This window comes from Emydura macquarii, unplaced genomic scaffold (assembly GCF_026122565.2).
Source record: "Emydura macquarii macquarii isolate MOO-44397 ecotype Brisbane River unplaced genomic scaffold, CSIRO-AGI_Emac_v2 contig_2205, whole genome shotgun sequence".
Lineage (NCBI taxonomy): Eukaryota > Metazoa > Chordata > Testudines > Chelidae > Emydura > Emydura macquarii.
This window is the reverse complement of record NW_027132342.1, coordinates 26,605,540-26,622,595: the sequence shown is the minus strand read 5'-3', so window position 1 is coordinate 26,622,595 and position 17,056 is coordinate 26,605,540.

The following is a 17,056-nucleotide window of genomic DNA, read 5'->3' as shown; positions in this document are numbered from 1 at the left end:
ACCTAGGCTTGTGAGTGGGCCGCATGAGTAGCCCTCCTTTATCTCAGTGGGCCGCCAGATTGAAATCAGGCATGTGCATTAACCATGACCCCAGGAATAAGTTTAAATACATTTAATATAGGCTGAATATTTCATAACGAGTTATAGAAAATGTTTATTCATTCATATATTAATAGAATTGTCATCAACTTCAAATAGTAAAGACAAAAGAAATACTTATTTACACTTTCCTTACAATACATCATACTCCATGCGACGTCTGGTTGGATCTGTCCTCCACAAGCTTTCTTAGATTAGGAGTCAGGGATGTGCAGGCGCATCACAATTCATCACTGAGGTTTCCATCCGTTAGTCTGTTGTGCTTCTTGCATTTGATATGTCCCATAGCAGAAAATGTCTGCTCACATGTATATATTGAGCCAAAGATTGACATCAGCTTTGCAATGCAATGCCTTAGAACTTGCCCACGGATATTCTTCCAAAGTTCTCGTATACCTTCTCTCTTCAGCTGGTTAATTTCATCTTCATCCAGGGCACGAACGTGAAGTAATTCCTCCTCAAACTTCCTTTTTATCAATTCCAAGCCTTTGACATATCATGACAGATTGGCTCAAATCAAATTCAAATGGATTTGAGAGCAACGAGAGGAAGGGCTTCAGTTCACGGAGAGAAGAGAAGCGGTTCTTAAAACGCTCTGCCAGTGTAGACAGCACTTCCATATGAACTGATGGATCATATTCTTCATTTCCTTGATCAGAGCATTTGTCCAGCATTTTTTTCAAATTTGGGAAGTGAGTGAAGTCACATGACGGTAACTGAGTGGACATCAACTGCAGCTGTAGCATGAATTTTCTGACACTAACAATTAGTGTGGGCAAGAGGCGATTTTTCCCCTGCAATGACTCGTTCGACGTGTTCAGGTAACCAGTGATGTCGGTGAGAAAAGACATCCAAAATCCAGTTTTCATCTTCTGACTCTGGGTACATTTGAGATTTCTGAGCAAGAAACTACTTGATAGTCGGTAGAAGTGCCAGGAAGCAGTCCAGTACTTTACCATGGCTTAGCCAGCGCACTTCAGTGTGCATGACAAGATCTCCAAATTCTGTTTCAATTTGGTCCAAAAGTTCCATAAACTAACAGTGATGCAGGGGGTGAGCGTGTATGAAATCAACAATCTGTATCACTTTGTCCATTACAGCTTTCAGTCTGGTCTCCCTTGCCAAGTTTAGCATAGAGCACTTCTTGGTGTATTATGCAAGGCCCACCAAATATGTCAGGTACACAAGCTTTCAACAAAGCTACAAATCCATTGTATGTTCCTGTCATAGGGGGGCACCCATCTGTTGTAACTGACACAATTTTTTCCAAAGGTAACCCATGTTCTTTGAAAAAATCAGTAAATGCCTTGAAAAAAACAGCCCTGTGCTCACCCGTGTACTCCCAAGAGATTTAAAAATTCTTCTATCACGTTTAGATAACTGTCAACACAGCGAACCCAGATGCAGAGCTGAGCAATGTCATTAATATCTTTGCATTCATCCAACGCTATAGTGATGGCCTTGCTTGAACGTATAATTCTGAAAAGCTGCTTTTCCAGATCAACAGCTATGTCGTTCACTCTGCGACTCACAGTATGCCTGCTGAGTTGCAGACATTTAACACATGATAATTCCTCTTGGTTTTTAAATCCATCAGATAAAACATCTGAGGATTCGATAAAGCATTGTTTCACTAATTCGCAATCTGAGAATGGCTTTCCATTTTTTGCAAGTAACCAAGCAGTATGAAAACTAGCCAAAGTCACTGCATCACTCTCATTTAATGCTCGCCTAACTACTTGTTTCTGTGTTTTCATAGGTTCCTTCAGATTTGAAAGATGTCAAGCACGTTAGGGAGAACCTACCTGAAAATTCGCTCCATGAGAGTAATGGCATATTTCATAACGTCTCTGAACATTGTATTTTTTGGGAACTGATATCACCTTGTTGCAAATTAAGCAAAATGGCTTCCCTTTCTGTTCAATAACAAAATAAACAAGCTCCCAGCTCTCTTTTACTGTTCTGCCTTCGTCGCCTATTTTCCTCTTTTTGGCTACAGCTGCTACGGCTACATCTTCCTCTATACCTTTCGATCTTGCACTTGATTCTCCTCTGTCTCTATCACGCCACTTAAACACAAAGCGATCCGTGATAAAATTAAGGGCAGATTACTGGCAAAAGTAATATAGGTAAGCACAACCTCTCACGACCACTGGCAGTAGCACACTGCCGTGCTTAGTAGACAAGCCGGAAGCCTGGCTCATGCAGTGTTGCCATATTAAAAAATAAATACTGTATGTGTGAATTAAATTAAATTAAGGAATTTAGTTAAATTAATCAAAATTATCAGTAGATTATGTAATTAATATTAATTACAAAATTACAATAATATAACATTCAAATTAAAAAAATAATAATTGCCAAAAATTCGACAAATTGTCAAATCAGTGCACTTCTTGTATGATTCTTTCATGTGTGTGAGCAACTTTTAACAAAATATCTCATGGGCTGCACTCAGAAGACTGATGGGCTGCAGGTTGCCCACCACTGCATTAGACAGATGGAAGGCAGGATATTGGGCTAGATGGACCATTGGTCTGACCCCTTATGGGTGTTCTTATGTTCTAAAACAGCTGTGCTACTGTAGCACTTCAGTGTATACACTCACTACAGTGACACCTCATCAATGTAGTTAATCCACCTCCCCAAGAGGTGGTAGCTAGGTTGACAGTAGAACTCTTCCGTCAAACTGGCAATGTCTACCCCAGGCATTAGGTCGGTTTAACTATGTAGCTCAGCGGTGTGTTTTTTTCACACTTGAGCAATGTAGCTAAATCAATGTAATTTTCTAGTGTACAGCAGCCCATAGCTACTGTCGCTTGGGGAGATGTAGTCCCCACTACATCGGAAAAACCCTTTCCATCAGTGTAGGCTGCTTCTACACTATGGGGTTATGCCAGAATAGCTCTGGTGCCATAGCTATGCTGGTGTAGTCTCCACAGTGTAGAGATACCCTAACTCTTGCTCAGCTACTGTTTTGTCCTCTGTGTCTCCCTCAAAAAGAGTACTGTGTGGTAATTTCTGCAGTGGGCACACTGGGCTAAGGTAAGAACAACACATTCCCCATGTTGTCAACTCTCACTATATTTGTATATATTTGTATATTTTCTGAGAGCTCCAACTCCTCAAGGCAAGTGATTATGTGACAATTTCAACTTCCACTAAAATAATTTTTAAAAAAATAGTAAGTTTTCAGCCCTCACAGTTGCGGAAAAAACCTAAAGCCATGAACGCTAAAGACAATAAAAAGAACTGACATTTTTTTTTTTTTTTTACGATCTCATGATTTTGAGGGCCTGATTCATGATTTTACACAAGAACATAAGAACGGCCATACTGGGTCAGACCAATGATCCATCTAACCCAGAATCCTGTCTTCCAACAGTGGCCAATGCTAGGTGCTTCTGAGGGAATGAACACTCAGGAGCCATACCTTTTAACATAACACCTGCTTGAGAGATTCTCACAAATCTACAAAATAAACATGGCATAGATTTTCAAAGGAGACTAAGAGAGTTAGGCACCCAACTTGCATTGATATTTTTCTTGTTTAACAGTGCTGTACATTACCAGTATGGAGGTAAATCTCTAAATATCATAGAAAATGGAAGTCAGATTAAATCTGCGAGCATTATGCGAGCATTCAGGGAAAATGTGCTTTACCGTGACGTTTCAGTTTAGCATGTCTAGTCCAGAAGTGTTCTGAATACCCTGTTAGATGAATACATTTAAACTAATAACTTTTAACAAAAAGAGCAAAGTAGAAATAAAAGCATTTTTAGAGTTACTCATTTATGTTACAGGAGACATTTACAATTCCGCCCTGCTCCCCTCTCCCCTCAAGTGCAATAATGAAACAGCCCAGGGACCAAATTCTGCTCCAAGTTACACTAGTGTAAATCTGGAGTTGTTTCAGATTCACACTGTAGGAATAAGAGCAGGATTTCACTTATCATGTTCAGTTCTCATGAGAAACATGTGAATGCACTTCATGGTGTTGGAATTACACCACTTTTGTTCTTAAGCTTCAGGGAATAGCACTCCTGAGGTCTGTGTACATATATATCTCATTACACTGCACACCCTTGAGTGATTTATTTATTGCCCATTTAAAAAGATTCCCATCATAATTTATATTTTGTTTGCTAAATTTTACATTCAGTAAGTAGCACTGTGAATGAAATAGCATTAACTGTTGAGGGTTAATTACATGATACAAGAGACTAGTTAGTTTTCATGTAGTAAAGTATTAGGATATATTTTGAGTCTCAAATAAAAAGAAAAGAGAACTAGAACTCACTCCTTTAGTAGGTTTTACTTCTGTTACTCTAACAACTCCATTTTTTCAGTTATCTCCAAATATAGAGCTAAATCCAGTAGTCAATGGGTCTACTAGTGTAAGGGGAGCACAATTTGCCACAGAGATTTATTCATATAAGCAAAATAATGAGGTATACCTGTACATAAGAACTTATCTGTCATTCTACCCAACAGCTTTTATGTAGCTGTAAGACAAAGGCAGTAGTTGAAGTAGGAAGGCTGTTGGATAGATGCTCTAAAATGAGGGCTGGCTTTCTTCAGCTCCTCGGCATAGATATAGAAGTAAGGTTCATTTATCCAAAGCATTTTGAAGGGGTTGGTTTAGGGTCTGAGGACAAAGATCTTTGGGTCAGGGACTGTCTTTTTGTTCTTTGTTTGCACAGTGCTTCACACAATGGGGTCCTGGTCCATATCTGGGACTCCAAAGCACTATGATAATACAAATAAATAAAATAATAATGGGACAGTAAAGAATGGAAGAAGCGTTAGTTCCCAGATTTTCATAGCAAAGTCCACAACCATGCAATTCTGAAGCAGACTATAGAATTTACAGAATCAAGGAAGGAGCTTCCACATTCTCTGGTCCCCTTCATTTCCTCAGAAGTGTGCAGTACCTTATACCCTTCCCAAATACAGCTAAGTAAGTGTTTGGGAGATAAGTAGTTGGAGAAGAGACATGAAGAAAGCTTCAAGTGTCAGACTATTTAACAACTATTTGTTATTTTCCTAGTTCATGCAAAAGTTTTAAGAGGCCACAAAATGATGGATCCTACAACACCCTACACAAAAGAGGGAGTCCACAGAGCAACACCATACAAATAATAAATAATACGTGCATGCTGCCAGGGTTAGTCAATTATTTCTTGTCAAGGTCCAAATTTCTTGGTCAAGATATAGTCAAGGTCCAGACTCCAGAGAAAATAACAACAATAATGAGAATAATAAGTAAGTACAAAGATTTTGGGATCTGTTCAAAAGCGTCTGGTGGCCTGGATTTGGCCTGCGGTCCTCCTATTGACAACCCCTGCTGAAGGCAGTGTTCACTGGTGGAATGATGCATGCACAAAGCAAGCAGTGTTTCTGGTAAAGGGGATTATGAGGAGACAGAATAATATGTTTAGCTCCACAGGACCTAGAAACTGTATTAAAGGCATGATTACCAATCAGCTGTACTAAATAGGTCTTTTCATCACCTCCATTTCAAAGAAGACGGAAGGAGGAGGAGAGTTCCAGATTATACTTTCATAATGTAAGCAAGTCTAGAGGTTGCTTATTATAGTTCCATTTAAGGTTCTAGCCAATCTATTGCTGCTCTTTCTTCTGTCTCCCTGATTTACTCTCACACATGTACTACCACATCCTCCACGGGCTGTAGCATAAACACATAGACTCCATTATCCTACAGTATACTCACTTAACACATTTACTTTTTCTTGGCTAAGTACAGACGAAAAATCCAAAACCAACCCTCCAACCCCCTGCCCCTCCAATGCCTTGTCCCTATCTCTAAAGTAGAGACACAACTCTCTAATGCAGCAGTTAAATGAACAACACAGAACTTCCCACAGTCCCATGAAATGTTATCTCTGCATTATTCTCAAAAAACCACACTTGATTTCTCAGTATATATATTCATATACAGTTTAAATCTATGTGTCCATTTTTGTCCTGATATTGGCAACATCACTTAAAGAATATGAAGTTAGATTAGAAGTGGCTTATATACCACTGGTGACTAGTAGATAAATTCTCTTATCTTCCTATAGTTTTTACCAACTCCTTTATAAAATTCAGTTGTATGGTTTATGTTTATTAGAAAACAATCTGAAATGATCTTAGCCATCCATCATGTCATTTTTAAAGGTCAAATTTCTCATAAGCATTCAATGACTGACTTATTGTTTTCAAAGGTACCCTATCAATCCATCATTTTCCAGAGTTTTCTCCCATGTCAATACAGTACTGGCACTATCCACAATTCATAACTCCGAACACTTCCATTGCTTTTCTTCCCTATTCAAGAAGTGAACTTTGAAAAATAAGTGAATTGGGAATAGGGGCAGGATTTACAAATGACATGCAGGATGTTTGTAGAAATTAAAAGGATATTAAGGCATATAGATGGGAACCCATATTCTATATCTCTATACACAAAAGGGCAGATTTTTAGCCCCCTCTCTGTCTGCTTTGCCTTGCCTCTGGAGCACAAAAAAGCTGGAAGGGCAGCAGAAGATTCTCCCTGACAAAAGGAATCCTTACTTTATATAAATGGAAGGCATGGTGATCCAGTGAATAGGGAGTGGACTGGGAATCAGATTGGTTCTGTTCCCACCTCTTCAGCTGACCTACCGTTTGACCTTGGGCAAATCACTTAATGTCTCTCTGTTTCCATTATCCTGCCTGTAAAGTGGGGACAGTGGCACCTACTTTGAGACCAATGGATGAAAGTGCTATTATATGCAATACTTCGTTATTGGCAGAAGAAATATTACGCACAGTATCCAGCCAATATATAGTATTGGCAGAAGCAGAAAGCATCACTGGAAAGGCAAAAGGCTCCTTTCCTCCCACAATGGAAACTTTTGTTCCCTACACAGTGTACTGAGTATTCATATGAGTTTTAACATGCACTCAGAAGCCTTTTCCCAAAAGGTCACCCCTGATAGCAACCATCTCCAGCAAAAAGTTTATGTGAAAGAGCCTATCAGTGCCACTTCTAGTCAGACAGGAAATGGGGCTCAGCAGAATGACAGAGGACTCACAGAGACAAAGAGGGTGAAGTAATATTTTTTATTCGACCAACTTCTCTTGGTGAGAAACTTTTGAGCTACCCAGAGTTCTTCCTCGAGTTTGGGAAAGGTATTCAGAGTGTCACAGCTAAATACAAAATTGAACAGATAGTTTAGCATAAGTAGTTAACATATAGTCTAAGGGACCATTCATAGTGAAGTGGCCCGTTAACATCCTTATAGTCATAGGACAAAAAGGGGGGTGGGGGGAAGAGTTTCTGATTGTTGTAATAAGCCATAAATCAAGTTATCCATGCGCATGCTGTTTTAGCGGCATTCCCAGTTTGTGTCTGCCAATGTGCAAGCTTTTTACACCCACTGGAAATAAGATACTCTGATTACTAGTGCACAGTCCGGCTGCCATGAAACCAGACTGAAGTTTACTGATTGCTTTGCTGCTTTGGAATGTTCACTCAGAGAAATTGATACTTTTTTTGGATTAAGAATCCCTTTCTGTGTTTTCCAGCTATTTCTGTGTACACAAGTGTCTGAGCCCTTAGTGCCCATTGTCTATCTCAGTGTTTCTCAACCTTTTAAGTAGCAAGTACCCCCTAACTTCTGAATTTTAATAAGTACCCCAACACTCAATTTTCCACAGGATTCCATATTTACTGACTAATGTGAGCCATATGTTGGAAGAAGGGCTGAGTATATAAAGCCGTGATATGACAGATGTCAGATCTAGTGTGGGTACGGTTACCACCTTTACAGCAGAGGTGCACAACTCAAGTATGTACCTGGGCTAGAAGTGATGTTGGCCAAAACTGGGAGGCTTTGAGCAGCATGCCAATGCTGGGGAATATAAAGTGCCACGCCAAATACTACTCAATGGTGTTGCAGGCCTTTGTGAATCACAGGGGACGCTTCACCGACATCAATGTGGGGTGGTCTGGAAAGGTGCATGATGCGTGCATCTTTAGGAACTCATGTCTGTTCAAAAAGATGCAGGTCGGCACTTTCTTCCCTGACCAAAAAATGAATATTGATGATGTTGAAATGCCAATAGTGATCCTGGAGAATCCTGCCTAGCTACCCCTTGCTCCCTGGCTAATGAAGCCCTACACCGGGCACCTGGACAGTGAGAAGGAGTGTTTTAATAATAGACTCAGCAAGTGCAGAATGGTGGTGGAATGTGCATTTGGACATTTAAAGGCGTGCTGGCGAAGTCTGCTCACTAAGTTAGACCTCAGTGAAAAAAAATCCCAATAGTTATTTCTGCCTGCTGTGTGCTCCATAATGTCTGTGAGACAAAGGGGGGAGAAGTTCCCATTGGGTTGAGTTGTGGAGGCAGATAGGCTGGCCACAAATTTTGAGCAGCCAGATGCCGTTGCAACACTGAGAGCCAATCGCGGAGCACTGCACCTCAGGGAAGCACTGAAAAAACGCTTTTGCAATGAGACACAACAGTAGTGCATGTTGCTTATCCGTGCTTTCACTTTGCATCCCCTGTCCATCCCCCACCGAGCCAATTCCCCCCCTTTCCCCTCACCCACCATTCCAGTCCCTCCCTCCTTCCCTCTCCCTTTATTCCCTTCTTATAAATAAACAAACAATAATGAATTGTGAAGCATTATGTTTCCCCCCCAACCTTCCCCTCCCCTCCGATCCATTCCAACACCCCCACATCCTCCTCCTTTTATTCCCTTTTTATTAGTAAATAAAGGTAATGAATTGTAAAGCAGTACTTTCTTTATTGGTGATCCTTCGCAGGGGGGGAAATGGAAGAAAATGGAATGTTTCACATACATTGTGTGGGGCCAGGGATACAGAGCCCATTTTAGCTGTGCACACACGAAAGAACCACAAATCCCCACTCCTTAAAGGGGCCGTCGCCTCTTTCTGCTCCCCTCAACCGGTGAGGAGAGCAGTATGTACTGCACCTGGCTCAACCTCCTCCTAGACCTATTGTCTAGTATCTATTGTCTCTGGTGTGGTGTTTAAAATGAAGCATGTGTGTGAGTGTTTTGCTGAAGCAAAGCCATATTTCTGATTGACAGAGTTACACAGATTTAGATTTGGTGAGGTTTTCAAATGTGGTTGGTTCACCACAGAGTAAGTGATAAAATATTACCTCATTTCACCCTGGTACCACAATCTATATTCAGATGGGCTGGGAATTAATAAAGGTTTTAGGCAGAAACCGAAAGAAATCTCAGCTAGAAGAAATGACATTTAAACAAAATACTAATAATCATGAGAATATGAATTATGTCTTATATTTCAAATTTAATCCAGTGCTATTTTGGCTTGGCTCTTTGCCCCACTGAAGGCTCATATCAAATTCGAAGAGTTCTCTTTTGATATGTAAGGCTTAGAATCTACACAGTATAAAATTATGTCTTTGGTGAAGTGGAGTTAACAGTCTCAATGCATTTCACATCTTCTGCTTACTGCAGTTCACCAGTGATTTCCAGCTGTGGTTAAGAATGTCCAGTGACATTTCCAATGAAAAAAATGGAGAGTAGCCTCTGGGGAAAGAAATATCCATGGTGATTCCCTCCCCCACAATCGTTCCATGGGAGGTAGGGCATGCCCTTCCACAGAAAAGACTGCTGGGCTAGCCCCCAAACCTGGTAGATCTTAGGGGATCAACAGGAAACCAGGCCCCCATCCTACCCACTCTTCACATGCAGTCTTCAGCAAAGACTCTAGACTGCATGCAGAGGCATTAGCAGAGTCTTGGCGGAGAAGACGAAGAAAGAGGTGAATGACAGCAGCATGCAAGTGGATAAGTTCCTCTTCCTGAGAAGGAGAAGATCTACTCATGGGAGATCCTCCATGCCTCAATCTAAGGAGCTGGATCTGTCCCTTTGTTCTGTCTCAAGTATAAAACATCACGATTTCTGAACTTGCTTATAAAAGTAATATTTCCTGACTGACCTCCTATTTCAGCTCTGCTGATAAGATCTAAAGCTGCCTTTTGAACTAAATTTAGCAGAAAAAGTAAAACATAGAAATATGTAAACGAAACTTTATGCCAAGGAGGTGATCTTTAGGAGAGAAAAGAATATGAATATTTCAGGCAGTGCTGGTGGTTCCATCAAGGAAAACACTGTAGCTAGGGGAAAAAGTGCCTTTCAGGCCAGTGTTAAGTAGTTAGTTCATAATTTGCACACCTCTAACAAAAGTTACTAATCTATAAAACCTTTTTTTAAAGTCCTTGCACAACCACTGAATTCTAGGAGATCTCATATAGTACAAATCTCTTTCTCTTCACCCTCTCCCCCAGCTTGTATTTTGGGAGCAACTTGCAGGTTTTGGCATATTTTCCAATATTTTCAGCAGCCACTTGCAACAATGAGGGATGAAATCCTGGCTCCACTGAAGTCCATAATTCCCCCATGGTGTCAGAATTTCACACTAGGAGGCTGAGGCCTTGTTTACATTAGAAAGTGGACTAGTGGAGACTCATCTTATGCCAGTAAAAGAATTCTTTTGCCAGTATATTTTATACCAGTTATCAAAATAATCTATATTGTCACAAGCACTTTTATGCCAGTATACAGCTATGTCAGTTAGGGGGTATGATTTTTTTCACATTCCTACCAACAGAGCTATGCCAGTAAAACTTTTAAGAATAGACCTGGCCTAAGAAAGGCAGAATAGTGAAGAACCACCTCATTTTACAGAAGTCTGAAGGCTCCAGAGGAGGGAAAGAGTAGGAGACATCTAGCAGTAGCCATGAGGCTCTGGAGTGAGAGAAGACTGGAAGTTTATTCTTCCTTCCAGAGGCCAGCATGTGTGGGGCTTCAAATTTATCAAACACCTGCTAGCCAAAGGGCAAAGATGGAGCTCTTAAGGACAGGTACCCCTCACCTACACCAACAGCTTTGATTGCTGGGTTGGGGCTAGTCTGATCTCCTTTGTAAAGCACTTTTAGATCTGCTGGTGAAAAGCACTATAGAAGAGCTAAATATTATATTATATTTATTAATCATAATCATCTAAGCTTCTCACCGAGGCATTGCCACTGAGCTTGCTAGAGCAGCTCCTCACCCCATTTTTTTGTAACCACCTCAGGCATGCAAGTTTAATAGGTCTCCAGTAAATTTTCCAAGACCTGTATACAAGAATGTCACTCTCGATGAGAATCCTGCATGCACATGCCTGTAAATTAAAACAAATCTGGTAAGTCTAATTATAGGTTTGCCAGTCAAGTGATTCCCTTTACATCATATCTTAAGAACGAAGATATCTCACACACACACATCCACACCCACACCTATGAACTTTATTTTTATTAACATTGTAAGTGGAAAACTGAATGCATGAGCTTTTCTGTTTTGAAGACACAGGTTCATTAGCATCAACAGGCATTGATATATTTGTCATTGTGAATTTTGTTTAATAGAAAATCCTACAGCCAGACGTATAGCAGCCTATGGACACATCATATTTTGAAGTTTTGGTAATGAGTAGAGTCATTGGAAAAACAGAATTATTAAGCAACCCAGGCTTCTTTGCTATTCAGCATTTACAAATTATGCCAAAATAATGCATGTCATTTTGAGGTTTTAACTGATTAGAACTCATAATAAACAGAGCAATACAAACTATACAAAGACAAACTATTTTTGTGTGTACATTTAACAGAAAATTCTGGTGCAGTGGTGCCAGCTCTGGCTCTCAAACGGCTCCACTGGTTTCTGTTATCTCAAATATAAGAGGACTGCATTTTTCAGAGTTTCTGAGTAGCTGCAGCTCCCATTCACCTCAACTGCATGTTCATCACTAAAGCTGATCAAAAATCTTTCACTGGAAAGATTGTTTTAATGAACAGTAGCCTTTTTTCTCAATGGAAATTTTCATTTCCTTCAACATTTTCCATTTTTTCGACAAAATACCCAAAACTTTTTGAAGTGTGAAAACTGAAAGCAACCAAAAAAATGTTTTTCGTTAAAAAAAAAAAACAAAAAAAACAGAAAAACCCACAAAATCAAAATTTAATTTTTCTTGCAATTTTTCTCCCATCAGGTCTGTTGAGCAGTTTTGAAAATCAGGTCTCATGGCTTTCAGTTATCATGGCCCTATGTGGGGGATACATTCCTACCCAAAGGCTCGTAATCAATGTTTATAAGAGTTAGTGAGCCTACAAGAAGAAGGAGAATGATGATTCATTCAGCACTGAAGCCTTCTTAGCTTTATTTATTAGGAAGTGTACAAGTCTGAGCATCATGAACCACCACCCATAGAAAACAGCCACTCTTCCATGACTTTTCCAAATAGAACTTCAATACAGGTCTGACATGTTCAAATTCTATTTTCTTATTTGTATCTAAAGATTTATGAGCTGAGACAGAATTATATTCGGACCTTGGAGAGGCACTGAACTTCCCTATCTAGTTTTGACTATTCAGGAACAGGAATGGCAGTTCTGAAGGAACCCTGTTGCTGAGTAACTCAAGATCAGAGTTTGTGTCTTGAAGAACACTTGTCCTCATATAGGCAGAGTTGGTGTTATAAAAGTGGAGCGGAGACAACAAATAGGGATTTTTAAGGCATCAAAGACACTGCCAATCTGAGTTAAGAAGGTCTTAGAAATAAAGTATCTGAGCTAACAGTTGAAACAGTTTTCTAGTTTGGGGACAAAAGCAATTTATACCAACACAATAAAAAACAAAAACATTGCTGAAAGAATGAATTGGAATAGTTAAGAAAAAAATATTTGCATATAATTCCAGAATAAGTGACCTAGCAGGAGAACCATGTCCATCTGTTCTCTAAATCTGTGTAATCTCCTGGTGATGTCTCAATAAATGTGTATAAAAATTCCTTCTGTTACTGAGCTGGAAAATTCCTCTGATTATGCAGGCATTGTTGGGCTACACAAAATCATAATGAAGGTTTACAAAAAGAAAAAAAAAAACCCAATGGTGATAAATAAGTCAATTACACATCTGTATGCAAGTCAGTTTCATTCATGTGGAAAAGAGACAGATCAGTTGAGTCTAACCAGCAGGGATTTCTCACATTACCATGCACTGAACATAGAAAAGGCAGCAAAATAAACATTTCAAAATTAAACTTTGTCCTTACACATTTAAATAGCTTTAATAACACTCTCCTTTTAAGATCAGAATAAAAAAACAAATAAATTGCGGTCACTGCATTGCACAAAATATTGTTTGGCTCAACAAAAGTAAGAGGTTAAAAACTAAATGTATATTAAAATATATTGTGGAAGACATCTTGGTATTTGTTCACTATTCACTGAATTGTTATATATTACATATACATATGTATTAGCACTACAGAATGGCATTTTACAAGCAGATACGAGAGAACCACTTGGAGTTTAGATTCAGCATAATGTGATATGCAAGTGGAGTGCCACGCCTGCACCAGGCCCTGTAGATGCCAGTCTACATAGGCCCTAAACAGTGCAGAATCAGGGCTTCTGCTAGATGAAGAACAAACAATGAGACACTATGGTGGCCAGGAGGAATGATCTTAGGATACAGAAGGAAGGGCGTGCTATTCATGAAGGAGGATATTTTCTTCCCAAGAAAGAGCAGAATAAGTTGACTCATTTTGCATGTTACTGTTTGGTTACTTAGGGGAGTTGTGATAATTGGGCCTACAAATTTACCTTAATTTTGAATTCAACTATGAAAAGTGAGTGAAAGTTCATAGGATTTCACAATAACCATAACAACAAATGCTGTTGGCAAAATGTACAAAAGTGAGACAGCAAGACTGAATTAGTCCAAACAAAAAGGTCTACAAATATAACTCAAGCATTGCATTAATATCATGTATGGTAAACAAGAGGAGTGTGGGATCAGAAATCAATGAATCAAAATTGGTATGTTAGAAGTTAGGTCTACCTGGTGGACAAAAGAACAGGGGGAGGGCTATTCCATCCATCGCTTCCTTTTGTGGTCCTCAAAAAGAGACTTTGGGGAAAAAGCTAATGGTCCATGACACTGGCTGACCAACTGCCTGAAAAAAAAAAAGTGAGCAAGCTTCCCCATCAAAGCTGTCATCCCCACCATCTCCTGGGACCCTAGACCTTCTTTGTCCTAATCCTGAGAGATATCTTAACCAGACTAGGCCAAAGAGAGGGATTCAGATGCTATTGTCACCTGCACTGGCTCCAGATAAATCCTGAACACCACTTAGGATGTGAGTCTTTGTGAGGCTGTCCCCCCCACCACGTGCTGTCTTCTTCCTTCCCTACTTCATTTCTTCTCTTTCCTATCTCTCTCCTTTTCCTTCTGTTTAATAAGAATCTGGTTCAGCAAGCTAAGACTGCATATTCTGCAACAATGCTGTAAGCCTGTGACCAGAGAGGCAACTAGAAGCAATGCCCTAAACAGCCTGATGCTGGTACAAGTTTGCCAGGTCTCAGAGGGTATGTCTACACTGCAACAGAAGACCCATGGCACTGAGTCTCAGAGCCCAGCTCAATTGATTTAGGCTTGTGGGGTTGAAAATAATAGCATAGACATTCAGGCTTGGGCTGGAGCCCCAGCTCTGAGACCCTCCTTTCTTGCTGGGTTTCAGAGCCCAGGCTGCAGCCCAAGCACAGAATCATAGACATGTAGGGCTGGAAAGGACCTCAAGAAGTCATCAAGTGCAGCTCCCTGCATTGTGGCAGGACCACGTAAACCAATGACATCCTTGATAGAAGTTTGTCCAACTTGTTTTTAAAAAGCTTCCAGTGATGGGGGCCTCCACAACCTCCCTTGGAAGCCTATTCCACAGCTTAACTACCCTTATTGTTAGAAAGTTTTTCCGAGACTGCTATTTTTAGCTTTGCAGCCTGAACCTAGCAAGCCCAAGTCAGCTAACTCTGGCTCTGAGACTCGGTGCTGTGGGTTTTCCTTTGCAGTGTAGAATACACAAAATAGCTATGTGCATGCTATAGGCATGTGCTATGCCTGTGCTTTTCCAGCAGTGAGATTGCAAGCGAGAATCAACACCAGAGAAGAAGCTGCACTTTCTATCTTTGCTGTTCTTTTCTTTCCCCTCTTGTGTACATTTGTCTTGTCTTGCCTTCTAGGAAACAGGATCGGACTTTAACAGCAGCAGCAACAATAGCTCCAGCCCAGCTTCACTTTTCCCCTTTCCCACAAAAGACACTTACTATCATCTTTATTATTGACTAAGAGACAATACAAGGGGGGGGGGGGGGGTCCTTCTAAAAACTCTCTCAAGCTAAAGAGAAAGGGAACAAGGTGTGCAGTTAAAATGAAACCCTTAATACCTCACATTTCAAATGGTTTCCTTCTTTTCTGTATCTTTAATAAAAGGTTTAAAATTATTTTAATGGTGTGTTTGCCATGGTACAAAGCAGGCTGAGATCTGTGTATACCAAACCTTGTTTAAAACTCCCCGTATTGTCCATCTAAATGAATACAGAGTTAGGATTGTTTCTCAGTAATCATTGTCGTTGGATCGGATTCTCTGATGGTATATAACTGGCATAGGCCCATTGACTTCAGTGGAGCTTCACCAATTGACACCATCTAAGAATCTGCCCCAGCATCTTAAGTTACTATCGATAGGTTTCCGTTTATAAATCTTGATAATACATAAAGTATGAACATCCACTAACACCTTTAGCATTTTTGCTCTTCTGAGCAAACTAGTAACAATTCATGCCTCGTAGCCAATGACAATTGACTCTTCTCTATGGTAAAGCTGCAAGAAGCAGATAAATTTCATATATTTCAAGGACCAAATTCTGTTCCACTAAACCCATTGAAGGCAACTGATTGTACACATGCAATTAACTGAGAGCAGAATTTGAATCAATTACTCAATACTGGTTTTAGTCTCTGAAATCAGCAGGGTTTAAATTTTAACTGGATCTGATATAATAACATTTTTATAGTATGCTTCACAACAACGTAGCAGGATGCTGTCCAAATCATGATTAAACTACCATCATCCAGGGGGAATTAAAAGTTTCAGTAAACACATTTATTCCAGTTGCCTTAAAATGATGGCACAGATGGGATCTACCAAAATATAAACAAGAAAACTCCACAAGTGTCCTAGCTCCCACTGATTGAAGCAAACCAAATAGCCTTCTGGTTCTGATCAGAATTAACAGAAATTTAAAGAGACACAGGATTGACTAGATAAACTGTGCCACCAGATATACAGATACATATAGCTTCATATATATAACTTCAAGGACTTTTAAAACCAGCACAAGATTTGAGAGGAAGCTAGTACAGTTTTTAGAATACAGGTAATATACGCAGCCAGACATGCTCCAATAGGTCTGAGACTTGCTGTTTTTTTAATTAACTGCATCCTAATTGAAATACAAGTACAGATTTCTAAAAGATAAGGAACAACAGTAATCTAGCCTTGAAAAACCAAAGTTGCTTGTCAGTAATTCTTTCAACTTATTTTGCTGAGCAATGCTCTCAGACTGAAGATGATCTGTAGACATCAAAATTAGGTTCTAGTAGTAGAACAAAGATGCATGTCCACTAATAAAACTGATGATATGACAGCATCCAGATATTTCATATTTGAGGATGAAGTCAGTAATACTTTGTCTAACAGAATCATCAAGATGGGACCATTCGCTCAGCCACCATTTAAAGCTAATAACTGGAGCTTCAGATTCAGATTAATAGAATTTTAGGGCAAACCAGAGCAGACATATGAGAAATCACAAGACAATAATGGGATAGGAGGGAGAAAAACAATTGAGTGTTATCTGCAAAAAAGTGAAAAGGCAGATTATGTTTCCTTATGACTGATCATTTGGAAGAATATAGATACTTTAAAGAAGAAGTCTCAAGACAGATCCTAGAACATGACAGGGAAAGGAAGCACATGCTGAAATGGACTAATTTAATGAGATTATTACTGAGTGGTATTAT